Source organism: Pinus tabuliformis, chromosome J (genome assembly GCF_031772625.1).
Source record: "Pinus tabuliformis cultivar Carrire ecotype Pingquan chromosome J, CPIR1, whole genome shotgun sequence".
In the NCBI taxonomy this organism is placed as follows: domain Eukaryota; kingdom Viridiplantae; phylum Streptophyta; class Pinopsida; order Pinales; family Pinaceae; genus Pinus; species Pinus tabuliformis.
The window spans coordinates 1,502,602,546-1,502,624,036 of NC_142295.1; positions in this window are offsets into that span (position 1 = coordinate 1,502,602,546).

Below are 21,491 nucleotides of genomic sequence, written 5' to 3' on the forward strand. Positions count from 1 at the left end.
TTATAAAAGTTAAAAATATTAAAAGCAAGAATTTTGACAATAAAGATGTAAAAAAAATTGACATCACAGAGGAATTTTTAAATCTTAATTCTGTAGCGACTCATATCAAGATTTATGGAAAAAATACACAATACATTTCATGTTCTACTTCTTCCATACTTACAAACATAGGTAAGACTAACGCATTTATTATATCAGGTTAGCCGTATATCTGACTTATAATTTAAATATCTTTGCCTTTCTAAATGGAAGTTACGGAAGTCAAAAGATGAAGTCAGAGCTCACAAACTTCCCGTTCAAGCTTCGGGATTTCTCATGGAGCGTTTATTAAGAACATGATTCCATCGACCCAATTGACAATAATTTTCTTTACAAATTATCTCCATGCACATCCAGAGTACCGTTACCTCACCAGCAGAAAAAACTTGACTGAATAATGCTGCATTCTCGGCTGATACGAAAGTCTACTTCTTTGATCTTCATGATGCCATGTTACAAAGATGATGATAGTTTTCGAAATTCATATGGCGAAAATATGAATTAACACTAGTTTGGCTATCCATTTCAACTTTAATTGAAAATAAAATTGCAAATACAATTACATGATCGAGTTTGTATGAATTCCCACAGAAAAATTAACCTGATCTGACATTGTACGTATACGATAGGATTGATAAATAGGTAATAAAAATTATTATAAAATGTTACGCAATTAAAATTATTATCAAATTATTATCGATTCCAAATACTAAAAAAAATTAAATTTATAATGAGATTTACTTTTATATTGATTATATCTTCTACACTATAAAATTGAATTTTTGTGTGTAACTCTTAACGATTCTAATTCACATCTCAACTTTCCATTGAAAAAGTGCAAGAACAAAGAGTGGCAAGCAGGCGGTCAGAAAATACAAAATGCGACTCAGTAACCCATGAACCATCTTTTAACTAGTTTTCAAAATCCAATCGATTGTTTGAGGGAATTGCGTGTGAGGAGAGCCATCAATCGAAGGCCCACCCATGCTGTGTCATCTCCTTCACTTTAATCTCATCTCTAAGCATCACTTTAATCTCATCTCTAAGTTTCTCCGCATGTTCTCCATAACAATAATCCTATTCAACTAACCATGATCGGTACTGTACATGCCTTTTACATTTTACCACGACACACGTGTTCGCATTGTAGATTGCGAGCTTTCTCTGGCGTCACTGCAGTGGGTATTCCAGTTTTGTGAGAAATTGAATGCTTGATACACCGAGTTCGCTGTCACGTTACAGATCTTTTGCCATTAAACCGTAGTTATTCAGTAGGAGAATAACTGATATCTATCCTCAAAGACCAGGGCGGTAATGAGGCGGCCGACAGCATGCATCACCAAAAAAAATTGAAACTAAAATGTTCTTTGCAAATTAAAGTATCAAAATTTAAAAATAAAATGAAGTTTGCAAATTATAATTAAAGTATAATAGAATTATCTTAATTATGGATCTAAAGAGAGTGAGCAGAGAGATCAAATTTTTTAGGTGTAAAATTATTTGTGACTGTAAAATACAGTTTGTAATTTCTTATTGTTTAAATTATATTTTTGAATGTTATAAAGATGACATAATATGTACATTGAAACATTTTATCACATATTAAATATATTTTTAAGTATAGATTCATATTAATTCATATTAAAATATTTTATTTATAATTTACATTCCTTATTTTATTTTATACAACAATAAAATATATTTTTTGATAAATTTTTTCTATATATAGATATATATGAAGTTGATATCATGTGTTCAAATATTTTCGAAAAGTATAAAGTTAAAACATCTTATTCACATTCTTTTTTACTTCTAATTACTTTACCTAAAATTATATTAGGTCATATAGATTACTAATTAAATATGCATAACATATTTTGAAAAGTATAAGGTTAGAACATATTTTTTTACTCCTAATTATTTTAAATGAAATTATATTAGGCGATATGGACTACTAATTAAATATGCATAGCATATTTTTTTCTTTTCTATCATAGCCAACATTGTGTTTCCATTGAAAGAATATTTTAGTTTTTATTTGAAGAGAAAAAGACATACTTACACATTTCCTTCTAATCTAGGCTTAACTAATTTAGTATTTCTGTCATACCTTATTGATACCACCAACTACTAATATAACTCTCATATATATATGAGATACTTATCTAAGAAGACTTTAAAAGAAATTTAAGAATAATTTTAATAAGATGGAAAATGTTCAATATGGTTTATATACATGTAAAATAGTAAAAGAATGTAAATATTAAAAGATAGTGTATTTTAATTTTGGTTTCCTAGATTCTAAATCAATCGTTACATTTAAAAATCTATTTTAGAAAATAAGAAAGTATCATTTTTATTTAAAATTATTTAAAATGGTAAAGATCAAATTTAAAAAGACAAAAATATCTAATTATTAAATTGAAACTTAAAAATATACTTTATAGATACTATAAATAAATTTAGCACCTTTTAATTGCTCATTGGTATTAATATTTTGTTCATTCAGTGATGTTGGCACTGAGGTGATCCAAGGTTCAGAGTTAATTCCCTTCTGTAAGGTCCTACTTAATTTTATCATACAAATATTTTTAATGTTTAAATTACCGAAAAATATTGACTTATAATTACCAAGAAATACTGGTATATACCTACATTTGTGAAATTGTAATTTTTATTTACTGATATAAATTTTATTATTGTTATTATTCAATTCCTAACTTGTCTTCTCAAATTTAATTTTGGATAAGATATGGTCTCCTTCAATTTATTCCAATTTAAATATCCCTATCCCAAGGTGTCATCTCAAAATCTACTTGGGAGAAGATATAGTCTTCTCCAATTAATTTCCAAATTAAATATTCATCCCCAAAATGTCTTCTCAAAATTTACTTGCGTGAAGATATGATCTTCTTCAATTAATTTCCAAATTGAATATTCACATCTTATCACCAAAATGTCTTCTCAAATCTACTTGGGAGAAGATATGGTAAGAAAAATCAAGGATACTAGATGAAAGGATGAGGGGGTAGTCATGACATTAATGATAGGTGGTTGAGGTGGATGGGAGGAAAAGACATAAAAGGGGAAGGATGATGAGAGGAGAGGGAGATCCTTGGTCATGGTTTTGATTTGGTTCTGTTTTGGAGGATTTTATTTTAGAGGAGAGATGTGGGGAAAGAGGAGGGAGATCAAACTTCGATCTCGAGAGTGTTGGTAAACCTGGACACACTACATCTAGTTAGACTTGGGCTTGGAGGGCGAGGGAACCTGTGGAAGTTCCTTGGACTAGGAAATACTTCCTAGTTGGTTAGGAGGGAAATCTAGTCGGGTAGTCAAGAGGAGCATCCCAACAGAGTCACGAGCTTCGGAGAATCTCAACTAAGCTATTGGAACATGTATTCCTCCATTGATTGATTACTCATGTAAATGATTACAATGAAATTCTTACTTATTTAATTTGTGGTAAAAAAAATTAATGATATATTATTATCAAATAAATGTTTAGATATAATTAAGTTATTTCTCTTCTTATTGTGTTTAAAGTTCGAGAAATTTAGTTTTTAGATAGAGTACCCTAGGAGGCAGCCTCAGACCCTCAAACACCAACACTTTCTCCTTCAACACATGTGAGTAGGGGAGATCACACCTCATGTATGCTAATAATCTTGCAAGAACATTTAAATTTTATGAAAAGGAAAACGGGGAAAAGAGACAACATTTGCTCAAAATAACCCAACTTGAGCTATTGTATTTGTTGTATGTCATAGATGCATCCAATTGAAAATGATCACGTTCATATAACCTACAACATGTATTATAACATTTCCCATAAATGACGACATACATCAGTCAATTGAACATATATTGTCTAGCCAACAAAGTAATTATTTAACATGAATTCATTATATGAGTGCAAATTTAACTGTGACACAAAATGTGAAAATAGAGCTTCATTCATATATAAGAACTGTCATGGACGTTATGTTTCAGCTACATCATATTGACATAAGAAGTTTCCCCATAACTCTCTTCCAAGACTCCATCATTCATTCATTTATCCAATCATTGGCACAAAACCACAAATACAAAAAAACCATAAAAAGTAACACACAACATCTAGATACTTCATATTAAGAGAAAATAGTAGTAAAACATATCACAACATGGTATCATACATCTGCATTAGAGAAATAAGACCATCAATGTCCATGTTGTATTAGCCAATCAATCTAAGTAGAATTCGTAGAATAATTGTTCAAGAAAGTATCAGAGAGAAATATGATTAAGAGAATGAACATTTGACTGGACACACTATACAGAGAACCATCAACAAAATAAAAATAGATTAACTAAAGACTACATCAAAACAAAAATAGACTAGAACAACCCATAATCGGTAGTAAACCTTTATATAACTTCCATATTCAACATTCCGCTACTGGGAATCTTAGGCCAACTCACATATCCAACTCACCCTAATGAGTTATTCATGTATGTGCTAAGCCATAATTGATCGCTTGACCATGACATGTTGAATTATAACCAAGAGCTTCCCCCCAACTAAATAACCCACTTAGATGGAGAGTGCAATATTGACCACCGAATCTTTCTATTAAGTCATGGTATTTTTCACTTTTGTTGTGCATTTGTATCATTTATTGGACATATTGCCATTATGAATTCTTGTTTCTTTGTTGTGTGTGGTGTCCACCAACCCCTATTATGTATGATTTCCTCCTTACCACACAATTTCTCTATACTTAGTCAAAAATTCAAAATTTTCACTATTTTCCACTTGGAACAAACAAGCCCCCAACACTATTTGTGGCCCAACAGTGATCCACTCCACTCTATTGGCATGCCAGGCGAAGGGAGTACTTGCTTGGTTTTTGACAAAAAACGTTCAAAGGTTTTCTTTTTTGTTGCAACCTTCTATATTTCTTCCTCTTTCTCACTAAGTATCTACTCCACTACTTTGACGAGCAATAGTGTTAAGAAAAATATTTAATTATGTTCAATTATCTCCTTTTTTGAGTTTTGCACTGCAAAATTGTTATCACTGATTTGAAATGATTCATCCTACAACTAATCCGGTATTTATGGTAGCTTTAATTATGTACCCTTAATTGATTAATCTATTTACTTAAAGTTGCACTCGCTTCCATAGCTAGTGGGAATTTGGGTAGTCATAAAGTGGTTAGACTACGACAAATTACTTTACTCATCTATTACACAATATGGATTTGATTTTCAAGGTCCTTTAGCTTGGCATTGTCCTAAATCATATTCCAATTTCTAAGCCTAACTCACATAATCAACTGAATTTTGTGTTAAATCCTTAGATAATATCGAGCAATGCAAAGACTTCATTCTCCTTTTCTGTCCTTTGTAGCTCTTCTCGTTAGGTAGCTAGTTTTACCTTTAGTTGCGATTCTTCCACTTGCATTTTCAGCTCTTGAATGAGCTCCTCAATTTTTGATAGTTTTCCTTTTGTGGGAGTGTTGATCTCCACTAGGACACCTAGTAGTTTATTTTATATTTCCTCCATTTCACATCTCAATGTTCCCTCTATCTCTTTGGCTTATTTTCGTTCTTCTACTAGTTGCACAAGTGCCACTTATAAAGCATCGTGCTCGCTAGTGAGGTGAATTAGATTCGTCATGGTTTATGTTATGTCACTATAATACTAGTGTATTCCCCCATTATTATTTTCATTGTAGCCCTTATTTTTATTGTTGTGCCCATGTTGTCCTCATATTGTTATTATTATGCTGCATAGAAGCTCACTGTTGTTATTGTTGTGCCCTCACATTATTATTGTTATGTCCGCTCTAATTATATTGTGACCCCTTAGACTCCTATATATAGAAAGGAGGTTTTTTCATTTAAATCATCAACTAATTATTGATTTGTGTAATGTAAAGGAGGTTTCCCCCTCGAAGTGGCTACTTTTGAAGTCGTTGATCTATCTTTTCTTCTATTTTGTGAGTTGGTTGCATAACATTTGGTATGAGAGCTTTCGATTCTAGGGTTTCATTGCTTCAAATAGGTCATTGTGGAATTTTCGCTATAAATTTTTTTCTACAAAGCTTCAGAAGTGCAAAAAAAACCCATTTTAGGAAAAATCGCGGTGAATGTTGAGACCACGCTTTAGACCTTTTCTTTCTATATTTGCAGAGATACGAGCTGAGGAAGTTAGGGATTTTGCAGGTTTCATAATTCCATCTCAAACCAACGACCTTGGAAAAATGGTCATAACTTTCTCTCTTAGAATTGGATTTGAATTTCATAAAAAGTGAAAAAAAGAGGAAGGATTGTAGTTTGTTGGGTATTGTTTGCAGGGATGAAGGTTGAAAGAGGGATACATGGCGCTTTGTACAAATTCGCTCTACTGAATAAGTCTATAATCAGGTCATCGTGGGAGATTGAGCATAAATATTTCTTGGAGAATTCTATCGTAATTAGACTTGTGGTTTTGGAAATAAGACTCATAGGGCTACCACAAGGCACAAGTTTAGATCTTGGAGATCTGCAATTATAGAGACAAATCAGATTCAATAGCGGGATCCTACAAAGCGAAAGACAAATGTGTAGTTTTTTAAATTTGCATAAGTTTTGTTTAAAGAAGTAGTTTGAAGTAGTTCAAAAGGAATTTTGAAGCATAATTATCATTATCATTAATTGATGACCCAAAGAAAGAAAATGGAAACACCTAATAAGAAACTTGAAATCTCTACTATGACACATGAAGAAGAGGAAGAAATGCAATATGATATATTAAAATTATGAGACCAAGTGCAACAAGTTTCTCTCTCACAAAAAAGTAACTAAAGCTAATATGGATGGTTTAAAGAATCGAATGGAATCTAATATGGATGGCATGAACACTAAGTTAGATGGCATGGAAGCTAATATGGATGGCATGGAAGAAAAGATTAAAGGCGACATGGAAGATTTGAAGATATATTTGACAAAGTTGCTACAAGAAATGATTCTTAATGGTGAAAGGGTAGTAAAGGAAACTCCTGATGACAATAAGAGAAATATTAATCATAATTTCATAGACTCTAACGTTGGATTGAAGACCCAACACGTTCCAAATATCAATATGAGGAAGTTTGATGGAAAGGATCTCATAACATGGATACTACAGATAGGGTAATATTTCGATCTCCATAATGTGAAAAATACACAAATGGTACGCATCATAACTTTATATTTCAAACCCAATTAGTTTGCATGGTATTGATGGCTTTTCTCTCATAAAAAATTTGTCACCTGGTCAATTTTTACATAGGAAGTGATAGCACATTATGAGGATACGAAGAGAAGCACCTTCTTTAGTCAATTGATGAATCTCAAAAAAAAGTGTTCAATGGTGGAGCACATTGAGGACTTCAAAAAATTGAATATAATGGTAAATGATATTCTATAGGAGCATATGATTGATGTGTTTATAGGTACTTTAAAGGTTAAAATTAAAGATGAGGTTCGTCTTTGGGAACCTGATTCATTGGAGAGGGAATTCAGGTTGGCAAGAAAAATTGAAAGAAAAATTATGGCCACAAGGAAGCCTACCACTCACAACTATAAAGATGGAAGTGTTGTTGCCTCTAGCCTTCCACAACCTACAAGGTTTAAAACAAAACAATTGGAAGAAAAAAGAGCAAAAGGGCTTTGTTATAGTTGTAATAATAAATACACTAAATGTTATAAGTGTGATGAGAAGAAATTATTTTATAAATATTGTGAAGAGGAGGAACAAAAAGAACAAGAAACATCAAAAGAATAGGATATACACTAGGAACCAACCCTAGAGAAAGAAGAAATGAATCTGGCCATATCTTGTAATGAATTGGCAGGAATTACCACTCCCCAAACTCTCAAGATAGAAGGACATATCAAGAAGAAAAAGGTAATAATTTTGATTTATTCGAGTAGTACCCATAGTTAAATACATTGTAAGATACCCAAGGAATTGTATTGCTTCCCATTCCAACACCAGAGTGTCAAGTGATGGTTGCAAATGGAGGAACCATAAATTGCTTTGGAAAGTGCCATAATATCAAGCTATCCATAGGAGAATATGTATTGAATATTCCAGTTATTTCGATTCCAATGGGTGATGTTGATGTTGTACTAGGAGTCCAATGGCTACAATCTTTGGGTACAATAACTTTTAATTTTCAAGAATTTTTCTTGAATAGTTTTTTTGGAAGGAAAGAAGTGGAGTGAAGGGGTATCACATGGAAACTGGGAAAGATAATCAACTCTAACAACATGACAAATTTTCGAAAGAAATAACAATGGGGTGTCATTGCACAATTATGTTAACTAGAGGTTCCCACATAGAAACCATCTATTTTTCCATATCTCCAAAAGGTCTTGGATAATCATTCCAAGGTATTTGAGACTCCCAAAGGCCTCCCACCTATTCGTGATCATGGCCATGCTATTCATTTGATTCTAGGAAATGTTCCCCCAAACATCATGGCTTAAAGATATCCTTATGCCCAAAAGAGTGAAATTGAACATTTAGCCCCAGAAATGCTAAAGGCTGGTATAATTCAACCTAATCAAAGTTATTTATCTCCTCTAATAGTATTGGTGCACAAGAAGGATGGATCATGGCTCATGCGTCTGGATTATAGGGAGCTCAACAAGCTCACTATTAAAGATAAATTTCCCATTCTTGTCATTGATGAATTATTGGATGAATTACATGGGGCAATTTACTTCACTAAGTTGGATCTTCGATCAGGATATCACAAAATCAGAATGAAGACTGAAGACATTCCAAAAGCAACATTTAGAACTCATGAGGGTCATTATGAATTCTTGGTCATGCCTTTTGGCCTTACCAATGCACCTTCTACATTTCAAGGTTTGATGAATTCCATTTTCAAACCCTTCCTTAGAAATTTGTGTTAGTATTTTTTATGATATACTAATCTACAACAAGTCTTAGAAGGATCATGTTCAACATGTTTACAGGGTACTCAAACTATTGGAGGAGAAACAATTATATGCAAAAACTTCCAAATATTTCTTTGGGAGTATAGGAGGTGGAATATCTGGGTCATATTGTATCTCATGAAGGTGTTAAGGTAGACCCTAGAAAAATTAAAGCCATTAAGGAATGGAAAATTCCCACATCCATAAAGCATTTGTGAGGATTTCTTGGGTTGAGAGGGTATTATCGCAAGTTTGTTAAAAATTATGGGAGAATAAAAGCACCTTTAATAATGTTATTGAATAAAGATGTATTTTCTTGGACTCGAGAAGCAACGCAAGCCTTTAAACATCTTAAAGAGGCAATGTGTCAAGCACCGATACTAGCTATGCCAAACTTCAAAAAAACCTTTATTGTGGAATGTAATTCCTCAGGAAATGGAATTGGTGTTGTTTTGATGCAAGAAGGAAGACCGATTTATTTTGAAAGTAATCCAATCAAAGGAAAGTATTTACACAAAGCTATTTATGGGAAGGAAATTCTAGCAATACTACATGCACTTAAGAAATGGTGACCTTACCTAATGGGAAGACACTTCAAGGTAAAAAGGGATCATGGTAGTCTTAAATAATTTTTAGAACGAAGATTATCTTTAGAAGAGAAGCAAAAATGGGTCACTAAGATGTTGGGTTATGAATTTGAAATCAACTACAAAAAAGGGAAGCAAAATGTCGTTGCAAATACACTCTAAAGAAAGGATGAGGATGTGGAAGCATTTCTTTGTGCCATTTATGTTATCCAACAAGATTGGATAAATGAAGCAAGGGATGAATAGAATAATGATGAAGAAGTGTGAGAACTCATTCAAAAGGTGCAACAAGATCCCAGTACATCTGACACATTTAGCTGGGAAAAAGATTCATTACAGTACAAAGATCACTTATACCTCTGAAATAATTCCCAACTCAAACAAAATATTCTTCTCAAATTGCACACCTCTCCATTAGGAGGGCACTCAGGATTTTTAAAAACATACCATAGGGTTAATAAGGAATTGTTTTTCGATGACCTTAAATCTTATATTAAAAATTTTGTGGTGGAATTTTTGGTTTGCCAATAAAATAAAGTTGAAAAAATTAAGACCTCAGATCTATTACAACCTTTATCCATTCCAAGTAAAAGTTGGGAGGAGGCTTCAATGGATTTTATCATACATTTACCCAAGCCCAAAGGAGAGAGTTTCATCATGGTGGTAGTTGATAGACTTACCAAGTATGCATGCTTTTGTGAATTATCTCATCCACTTAAATCCAGTATAGTTGCTTCTTCATTTATGGAAACAATAAAAAACCTACATGGAAACAAAAAGATTATTTTAAGTTACAGAGATCCCATTTTCACTGAAAATTTTTGGACAAAATTATTTTCTTGTATGGGTACTCTGCTAGCTCATAGCTCACCTTATCATCCTCAGTCTGATGGAAAAACTGAGGCACTGAACAAATGTTTGGAAGGATATCTTCATTGATGTGTATCTGATAAATAGACACAATGGGTCAAGTGGTTTCCTCTGACTGAATGGTGGTATAACACTTCCTTCAATATTGCAACAAAAATGACCCCATTTATGACAGTTTATGGATATTAACCACCGACATCACATCATCTTTATGAGAAAATTCTAAGGTCCAAGTAGTGGACGATCACATAGAGAATCAACAACAAGTTCTTCAACTCTTAAAGGATAAGCTCACTTTGGCCCATAATGAAATGAAACAAGAGGTAGATCAACATTGCAGCGAAAGTAATTTTCATGTATGTGACTGGGTATTTCTACGACTACAGCCATACAAACAAATGTCCCTTAAGCAATATAAGAAGGATAATAAATTATCACCAAAGTATTATGGTTCGTACAAAGCGTTGCGAAAGATTGGTACTATGGAATACAAATTGGAGCTTCAAGCTTCTTTCCAAGTGCACCTAGTTTTCCATGTGTCATGCTTAGAGGTGACAAGCTCCTAGTTCATACAATATTTTTAGAACTTGGTGAAGAAGGAAAAATCATATTAGAACCTGAAGCACTCACAGAAACAAGAACTCATCATCTTCAAAATCGATTAATATTAGAGTATCTCATCAAGTTGAAGAACTTACCCACTGAATATTCCACATGGGAGGATGAGAATTTTATACAGAAGCATCCAAAACTACTAAAGCGTTGAGGACAACAATTCTTTTTAAGGAGAGGGGCACATTAGGTACCTATAATACTAGTGTATTCCCCCATTATTATTATCATTGTAGCTCTTATTGTTATTGTTGTGCCCATGTTGTCCTCATATTGTTATTATTGTGCCCCATAGAAGCCCACTATTGTTATTGTTGTGCCCTCACATTATTATTGTTATGTCGGCTCGTATTATATTATGACCCATAATATAATCATAATCTTCGGTTTTTATCTGTTTTGGATTTTTGCATGCTTCATCAACCAAAACATCAATACTTTCAATAATTTTCCCAAGTATTTTATTATAACATTTATATCCTTTACTTCGGGAAGAGTAGCTAAGAAGAATACCTTCATCTGCTCTGGGTTCAAACTTACCAAGTTTTTCATCAGTCCTTTTGATGTAACATTTGCTTCCAAAAACTTTGAAGTATTTTATAGTAGGAGTCTTACCATACCAAAGTTCATGTGGAGTTTGAGTGTTGTTTACCTGAACATTTGCTTGGTTGAGAATAGTGATGGCGGCGAATGCAGCTTCACCCCAGAAGGTTGCAGGAGTTCCAGATTCATCTAGCATAGCACGAGCCATTTGTTGAATAGTTCTGTTCATCCTTTCTACCACTCCATTTTGCTGAGGAGTCCTTGCAGTGGAGAACTGCCTTTTTATTCCATGTTGTTCACAAAAGTCAAAGAATTCATCCGAGGTAAATTCCCCTCCTCGATCAGATCTGAGGCATTTGATTTTGCGATCTGATTCATTTTCAACCAAAGCTTTGAAGGATTTGAACTTTTCAAATGCTTCTTCTTTATGCTTTAGATTACCTATCAAACACATTCTAGAAAAATCATCAATGAACAATTAAATTCTGCTTCTCCACGAAGTGACTTTTTCCTTGATGGTCCGCATAAATCAGTATGAACAAGTTCAACAGGCTTACTAGCTGACCCTTCCTTTTCGATAAAGTGAGATCTGGTTTGCTTACCGAATTGACATGATTTGCATATAGTATTTTCAGGAATGTTGATATCTGGAAGATCACGAACAACCTGGAATCTGCATGATTTTCTTATTTGAGAAAAGCTTAGATGACCCATTCTTCTGTTCCATGGCCAGTTTTCATAATTTTTTCTTAGATAGCATTGTTGTTGTCCTCCCTTGAGTATGTATAAGTTGTTTGGAGTTCTTGTACCTTTGATCAAAATTTCTCCTACATCAAGCTCACGAACAACACATCCATTTGATCGAAACACATCCTTGATCACACATTTGACTCACACTCAACAGGTTATGCTTTAAGCAATTAACATACATAACATTCCCAACTTTAACTTTTTCTTTCAAGAAAACAAAGCCTTTACCTTTTATGACAACAGGAGTGTCATTTCCAAATGAGACACTCTTTTCCTTTTCTAAGGCATTATATGAGTGTAGTTTTTCTTTGTCACCTATCATGTGTTTTGAGCATCCACTGTCGATGTACCACTGGTTTTCTTGTCCTTAAGCATACAGGGCTATACCACATCTTTCTGTTTGCAGTTCTTTCTTTCTCCATATTTTGGGATTTAATGGAGTTTGATCCTTTTGAGATATTTGCCGAAATTTACTCCTGCATTTATATTCTTCATGGCAAAAGTTGTTACAAATTGAGCATTCTATTTCATTTTCAACAAGAGAAAAGTTATTATAGGAACTTTTCTTGATCCCTGTCACTTTCCTTTGATTTCGTGCTTCTCTAGTAATGATGGTTTTGTAAGCATCACATTGAGTAGCTTTGTGTCCAAAATTATGACATGAGAAACATTTACCATTAAATAAGTTCCTACGATTATCAAATCTACTGACCTCGTGATTGTAGTTTCTATTGATATTTATCTTTGAAGAAAATTGAGTACGATTTACCTGAGGTTGATTGTGGCTTTTTTTCATCCTTGAATTAAATTGAGCTTGATTTACTTGGTGATCTACTTTATGCCTTTGCTGACGATTGTCAAACTATTCACTACTCTTTGTTGCATCAAGATAGCTTTTAGTGGAGGTTGACGGCTTCTATGATTAAGATGCTTCTTCAGTATATCCAAGACTTGTCTTTATCAAAGGAGAACAATTCACTTTGATAATTTCATTTAAGGTTTCTGATCCTTTACCAAATTTAAGATTGAGAGCTTTTGTTTTCTCAAGATCCTTTCTTAGACCCACAATTTCACATTGTAGTTTTTCATTGTGTTTTTCTCTTTCAGCAAGTTGGTATGTCAAGGTATCTATAATCATATTCTTTTCTTCTAAATAGATTTGAGTTTAGATATTTCTTCATAAAGGTCATATTCGTCTGAAGCATCCAAAAAATCATCATCTTCATAAGCCATCAGAATTCTATAGTCACTACTATTTTCATCTTCATCACTATTTGATAAACCATCGCTATCTTCATGAGTATAGTAGCTCTTTTAAATTACATTTTGTTTTCTATTCCATTTTGCAGATTCCTTTCCTTTATCATATTTATCATTATGAGGACATTTGGAAGCATAATGACCAACTCTACCATAGGAAAAACATTTGAAAGGTAGTTTACCTTTGAATCTTCCGGAACCCCGTTGAAGCTTCTTAACAAAGTTTACTTCCTTTTCTTCTTCTAAAATATGTCTTGATTCATTGAGTTCTTCTTTTCCTTTTGCTGAAGCTTTAAATGCGGCTTCTCTCATATCTGATGGACCTCCTTTTCTCATCTCAAAGGCAATTAATATTTCGTGAAACTGTGTCATAGTAATAGTTTGTAGATCTTGCTTTTCTTCTATGGCAGATACTTTTGATTCAAATTTAGCAGATAAGGATCTTAAAACTTTTTCAACTAAGGTAACTTCCGTTATCTCTTCACCCAGATTCTTCATGCAATTAACAACCTCATCTATACGTAAGAAGTAACTAGCTATACTTTCATCATTGTGCATCTTGAGAGCTTCATATTGAATTCTGAGAGTTTGCAGTTTAGCATGTTTTACCTGAGATTCACCTTCGTAGCTTAGAACGATTTTGTCCCATATTCTTTGGCTGATTTGAGCTACATAACTTTGACAAACTCTGATTCTGACAGACTTCCCAATAATATATTGACAGCCTTGGCATTGGTTTTATATTACTTTTTACCTGTTGTATGTGTAGGAATTGCTTATGGAAATGTATATCCTTCTTCCACGATTTCCTAGACATATGTTCCAAGAGATTGAAGATAGGTTGTGGTTCTTACCTTCCAATAAACAAAGTTTCTTCGATCAAAGATTGGCGGTCTGATGGATACCTCACTTTCTTGATTACTCATGATGTTGGATCTTCCTTCAAGCGATCAAGCTTCTTCTGAAGGACCTACTCTGATACCAATTGTTGGAAATAATACTGAGAGGGGGGTTGAATCAGTATTATCAAATCAATAATTTAATTTCAAAACTGCTTTGTATACGCTACTTCAGCTCAGTTAACTAGCGTGTATACATAACTGTACTTAATGAAACCAACATATATGCAGAGATCTTTTGATTTACCCAAATTATCATGTATTGAACTTTAATTAGTATATCAAGAATTCATTAGATAGTGCAGTAAAAGTATAATAAATCATCACATATAAGAAACACACATGAACACCAAGATATAAGGTGGAAACCCAATGTGGGTGAAAAAGACCTGCTACTGTCGTCTCTGTCTTCTTTTAATAATAAGAAAATTTTGTTTATAATTTTTGTACTGGTGCAGTCTTATACCTGTACGTAGGCTTCTACCTGCAGAAGGCTACAACCTTCTCTCATTCTCCATCTTCTACTAGAAGGGAGCTACAACCCCCTAGCTCTTGTACCAGCCAATATGTTTTCTAGTACGTAGGCGCCAACCTACAAAAGGCTATGACCTTCTTTCTTCCTTTAGGGACCTTGTTTCATAAATTTTCAGACTGGATCCATCAACAACATCATTCAATCATCAAATATATCTGCATCAACCAATCTCCTTTTGAACCAACCACAATGGAGTCAACAATCACTTTGAAAAACCATTAATCTGATCTTTCAGAATGATGTCACCAGAATACAGTCCCCAGAACCCAAGCGAGAACCTAGAACACTGCAACAACAAACAAAAGAAACTAAAACATATTTTATAAGGTATACACTACTTCCCTGTGTTGAACCTATGTGTATACGTGCTTTCCTCAAAGCCAACCAACGTATATATCTGCAAATATAAATTCAGAATTCTGCAGTTGTTCCACACTTTAGTTATACCTAGATCATATCATTTTTAGAATAACATATGCATTGGAATTCAAATCTAGAATATACATGAGCAAAAACAGCTAATGATAATTCATTTTACACCTCAAGATCCCAATCTATCATTAGATCTGATCCCTCATCATTAGCTAAGGTTCATCCTTGGTTTAGATCCAACAATGCACCATAACCCAATAACTTGCATACTAGATCTCACACTTCATCAGATATTCGATACTTACACGCTTTGGCCTAATGATCTTCTCCTCCTTTTATAGTTCTCCTCCTTTTATAGTTGGACTAAAACCACTTAGGACCAATACCTTAGACCAAATACCTAGGGTCAATACCTCGGACCAGATACCTAGGACCAATACCACGGATCATGGACCAAATACTTTGGAAATTTAGTTTTCCAAGGTATACGCGCTTTTCCTTCTGTGAAAGTGCGTGTGTACGTATACGTGACTTGTATATAGTGAAACTGCGTGTATACGTAGCTTGGTCAATGGTGAACCTGCGTATGCCTCTATTTCTTCATTCTATGAAGGTTGGTCTGTAATTCTTTTCTGTTTACCTGCTATACTGTGATCTTTCATCTGAGTGAGTTGCCTTCTGAACTGATTCCTTGAAGCTGCCCTATATTTCATCACATCTGTAAACACTACTATCATGCATTCTGTCACATCTGATATCTCTTCTGTAGATTCATCTAGTTACCATATACAAGTGAGTTGTTCTGCTACAAGTGGGTTGCCATCAAGTACAACACATACATCATAATGCCAACTGTATCTTCTCATATAGTTATGTAAGCATCAAACAAATTAATCCCCATGGAGGTGGTGTTAATGGATACATATTTGTTTCTCACTTAATTGATCATTATAAACTCTTTAAATATGAAAATTATGTACACCAAGCAAGTGATTATAGAAGTAACTCAATAAGTTCTCCTAAGTGAAACAAGCATGGCGAAGGCCAAGGATATGGAAAAGGAAAGAAGAGATGAAGCGGGAATGTAGTTTAGCTCTATGTGTTTAAGATAAAGAAGATCAGTGGTATGTATATAGTGGATGTTCAAGTCACATGACGAGAGACAAAAGAAAATTTCTCTCTCTAAAGGAAGTCAAATGTGGCAATGTCATTCTTGGAGACAATACATCAACTAGAATAATAGGAGAATGATTACATATCCATGTGGTAAAATAAAATACTAAATATGTCATGTTTGTTGAGGGTTTAAAGCATAATATTCAAAGTGTAATTCAAGTGGTTGATAACAGATACGAGGTCACATTTTCTTTTGAAGGTTGTAAAATAAGGAAGGAAGGGTATGGAAGATTAGTTGCAAAAGCAACTAGGACCTCAAATAATGTATAGATCCTTAATAAAGGTAAAATAAAAGATTATTTTATGAGAGTGTTATCTCTATCATATTTTTAGTAAAACAAAAGTGAGATATTGTAGCAAGTTAAGTCACAAAAAAAGAAAAAAAAACCTTTTAGGGTGAGCTACAAGAGAAGAATGATGGTTCAAAATTTTTATTGGATATGTATTACTAACAGTAAGTGAAGTGAATGGAAAAGTTTAATTGGATATAAAGAAATAAGTAATCAAAGTTAGTCATTATTCTCAGATTACTCATTGGTTATAAAGCACCAATTTAGGGGGAGTACATATAATAAAATATGCATAATCACTTCATGTCAATGGGTAGTATGCCAGGAAGTTAGAGAGGATAAAATAGAGTGAGCTCAGGGGGATCTGCAAGAAGAGAAATGAACGATTAATAGAAGTAGCATATGTTTAGGGGGACATTGTTGGCCCCAAATTCCCTCGCCAAGGGAGTGCAAGACCCCCCATTAGGAACTGGGGTCCAAACATGGCTAAGCATGCAAATAATATTACAGATACCCAACATATTCTCTCAACCCAATAAAATATAGCTTCCATTTTCAAATAAAAACAAAAGCAATGTAGAATATTCCTAGTAATGTGAGTTGTGGACTATTGTTCCATTAAATATGAAAATGAACACAAAAAATCTCAATATGATTACACCAATTGAGATATATCAATAGCTAAAAGGTCAACCAAAATTTGAGTTGATGGAGCTAAGAAATATTGTATTAAATTTCACCCCTACCCTGAGAGTCTAAAAGAGAGTCTACATGAATAAACTTCATACTTCTATTGGGGTCATCGAGTTAGCACATTGTTCTAAAAAATTTAATAATTCACAAATCTAGATTCTTTCCTTCAATTCCTACATAGAACATTTTACCCTTGTCATTAAATCATCAAGCAGCCATGGAAATGAGCCATGAAAAAAAAAAAAAGGTATGCACCAAACTTCTACCAAACAAGTCATGCAAACTTTGCCCTAGTGTTTCTAATTTAGAGGTAATTCAACAACCATTAATATGTAATAAACCAATGGAAGTCTTGATATTGACATGAGAGGGTATTGATAATATCTCTACAGAAGGATTTTTTATCTTGTTGTTTCCATTTTCCTTATTCTTCCAATAAATTTTGACATATATTGGACTATCACTTCATGAGTTATGGAACTTCAATTTCTTGGGATTTTGATTCATGAATATCATTTAACAAAACATCTTTGTATCACATGTCATTTTTTTCGGCACATGTGCATATCATAAATGAAAGTTAATCGAAAATGTTAGTGGTTCATGGGAAAATGAGATAATAAACCCAAATTAACCCCAAGTCAATGTTGTTCACTTTGTAAATTGAAATTTTATTAATGACCCCTAAGTTACCCTCAAGAAATGCATAGGATGCATAATTAAAAAACTTGAAATTTCACCAAGTATACAAGAAATATATGAGAGTGCAGAGGTAGGAAATATGCGAGGCATAGGTATTGAAGTCTTTCCACACCATAATCATAATAAAAAAATGAAGTGTGTAACAAATCTAACTGGGGAGAATGTTATGTGTAGAGTGTGGGAGTGTAGAATGCAGAAGTGTGAAGTGTAGAGAAAGTCAATTTGGCGAGGGGGGGAAGAGTATGTGTGGAGGATGAGTTTGTGCAAAATGTGGGGAAATTTTTAAAAGTGAAGGACCACCACATAACATGGATTTCAACATAAGTTATAGATATGACTAGGTGTTCTAAAACTTCACTTGATACTTAATGGAAGTTATGGCACATTGTGAAAAGAGGAAGAGAGAAAAGAAAATGGTTGGTGTGAATGACCACAAGTGAAAGGTCATACATGAAAATGGATCAATAGTATTCTAAGAAAAGGAAAGAAATGATTCCTAAACAATATAATAACTTTTGGACCTTAAATCTCTTGGCAAGGACTCTTAGAAATTGTTTATATACAAACTTGTTGAGACTAAAATGTATTGCTAAATTTATGATATCATTTTTTTTTGTGTACAAGGGTTATAGAGACTGTGACATGGTTTCTCAATAACATAATTTCTTGGTTAATGGTTAATGGTTAATTTTTAACAATGATGTATTGATCGGTGCTCAACAATTTTAATGTTAAGGTTTTTTTATGCCATTTTAACAAATGAAAACCATGTGGATTATCTAAATCTAAAACTAATATGTCAATATTATAGATTATCCTCTAACAATTAGGATTTACATAATCAATATTATAAATTATCTTTCTAACGATTACGATTTCAATTTACTTCATGTACCATTGATGACATTAACTTATCCAGTTAATACCATCCCCTATACATTTTGAATAAATTTACTATTTGTACTTATACTTCTTTATTAAATAAAACACCACGACAACTTTCACATAAAAAAGAATGTCTTAATAATACACTATTTCACACGACATTCTATACTTCATTAAAAAACAATTTTTTATTTATTAAATAAATTTAAACTATTTTTTTACAAATTCTAAATAAACACTCCTCACAAACAAACATAATATAAGTCACACTCTAATAAGGCATAGAGTTAAACATTACATATTAATTGTACCATCTTCAATATATACGTGAAAATAATATATCATGATTTTATAATACTTAAATAATTATGATTTTATAATACTTAAATAATTATTTTTAAGGATTTAATAATTTAAATATATAGATATTATAATTTTAATGTGTTAAAGTTATTTTTTATAAAGGAGTTGTTTTTAGTGTGATTTTTTAGACTTCCTATGTCAGAATTTAGTGGAAAAAATTGAAGTGAAATCTTGATTTGTGTTATTTATTGTGGGTTACCCATCAAACTTGTGATTTCAATAAATTTCTGTCAGATTTTAAAAAAATTAAACCAAAAAATTTCATAGAAAAACTTTTAAAATTTTTCAAAAAACAACTCCTTATAAAAATATAAAACAAACAACAAATATAAAAAAGATATTTGTGAAAACTAATTTTTAATATTATAATTATTAATATTTTTTTTATCACTTGAATAACGAAAACGCCCCCCTTCAACCATATATTGCATATGCAAATATCTCTAATATCTCTTCTTATTCATTGAATGAACTCCAATCCTATCCTTCAAATTTCTTAATTAGTTTTTCAAACCTTTTTAATTAATTTTATAACAACACAATTACATATCGCATCACACAATTTTTTTTAAATATAATTATGAATATGGTGACATCACAATTAAATACCTCATCGTTATTATAGATATAATTAAATAAATTATTAAGGATGTCATAATCATAGTTTTGTTTTAGATTAACCAAAAAGCTTTAGAGAAATTATTATTATTGTTTGGTGACCAAGCTGCCTTGCAGTTAGGGCAGAAACTTAGGTATAATTTATAAAAAAATTGTTATTCATAAAATTGTAAAATAAGTTATTTTAATATTATTTATTAATTTTTAATATAATTAAATATTTTTTTTTTTATAGATAAAAGTTATATCTATCTATATATATATATATAATTTATTTAATATTAAATAATGGCATTTTTTATATAATGTTCATATTATAGTATACATGTTATGTCATTAAAGTATAGATTGATATAATAAGAGTTGTACAAATTGTACACATGTTTTACATATTTTTTTCAAATTTATATTTTTTAAATTATTTTTTTGTAAATTACAAAATAAAACTTATAAAAATTGTCTATTCAATACTTTACACCAATAAAAATGAGAAAATGAAAATTTTGAATTTAATTACAAACTATTTGTGTTTATGGTACATTGTAATTAATATATAATGTTATTTTTCAAATTATTTATATTTATTGTACATAGTAATTAGTGATATAGTTCATAGTAATTAATAATAGAGTACACAAAAGTCATTACACAATAAGAGGGGAGACATTTCAACCAATCATATTTGAGATAAATAGAAATAAATTTTATTTAAAACTTTATGTGAAAAAGTCTAATCATGCCCACATCAAATGCAATCCCTTTGATTTTATGTGTAAAAGTCTTTGGTTTGGAATTATGTTAAAGTAATTTATGTGTAAAAGTCTTTGGTTTGAAATTGTGTGAGTAAAAGTCTAGTCATGCCCACATCAAATGCAATCCCTTTGATTTTGATAACTTAGATGTTTAATTTTGATAACTTCTAGGGCATCTAATTTAATTGTTTTATATGTTAATTTTTTATTAGATATTTTATAAATTGTGTTTTTTAATTAAATATTTTGTAAACCATTTAAATTTATAATTTTAATATTTTTTTATTAATAATAAAAGTTATTTAAAAACAAAGTATAAAATAATTAAAATGCACTTTTAAAAAACTATTTCAAATTAATAATAAATTAATTTAATATTTCAGAATTTAGACTTTTGTGATCCATAATAATTTTAACAGCATTTTTCGGTAAAAATCACATAAGAGATATTTTGGTTGATGCTTTTCGAACCAGCGAGTGTGGTTCATCTTCAGGACAAGATGAGGATCAGATCAAGGATTTGTAATAAATATATGTAGAGAGATGCTAACTAGCCTTTAGGGAGTAACAGCTAGTTTGCCTAAAGG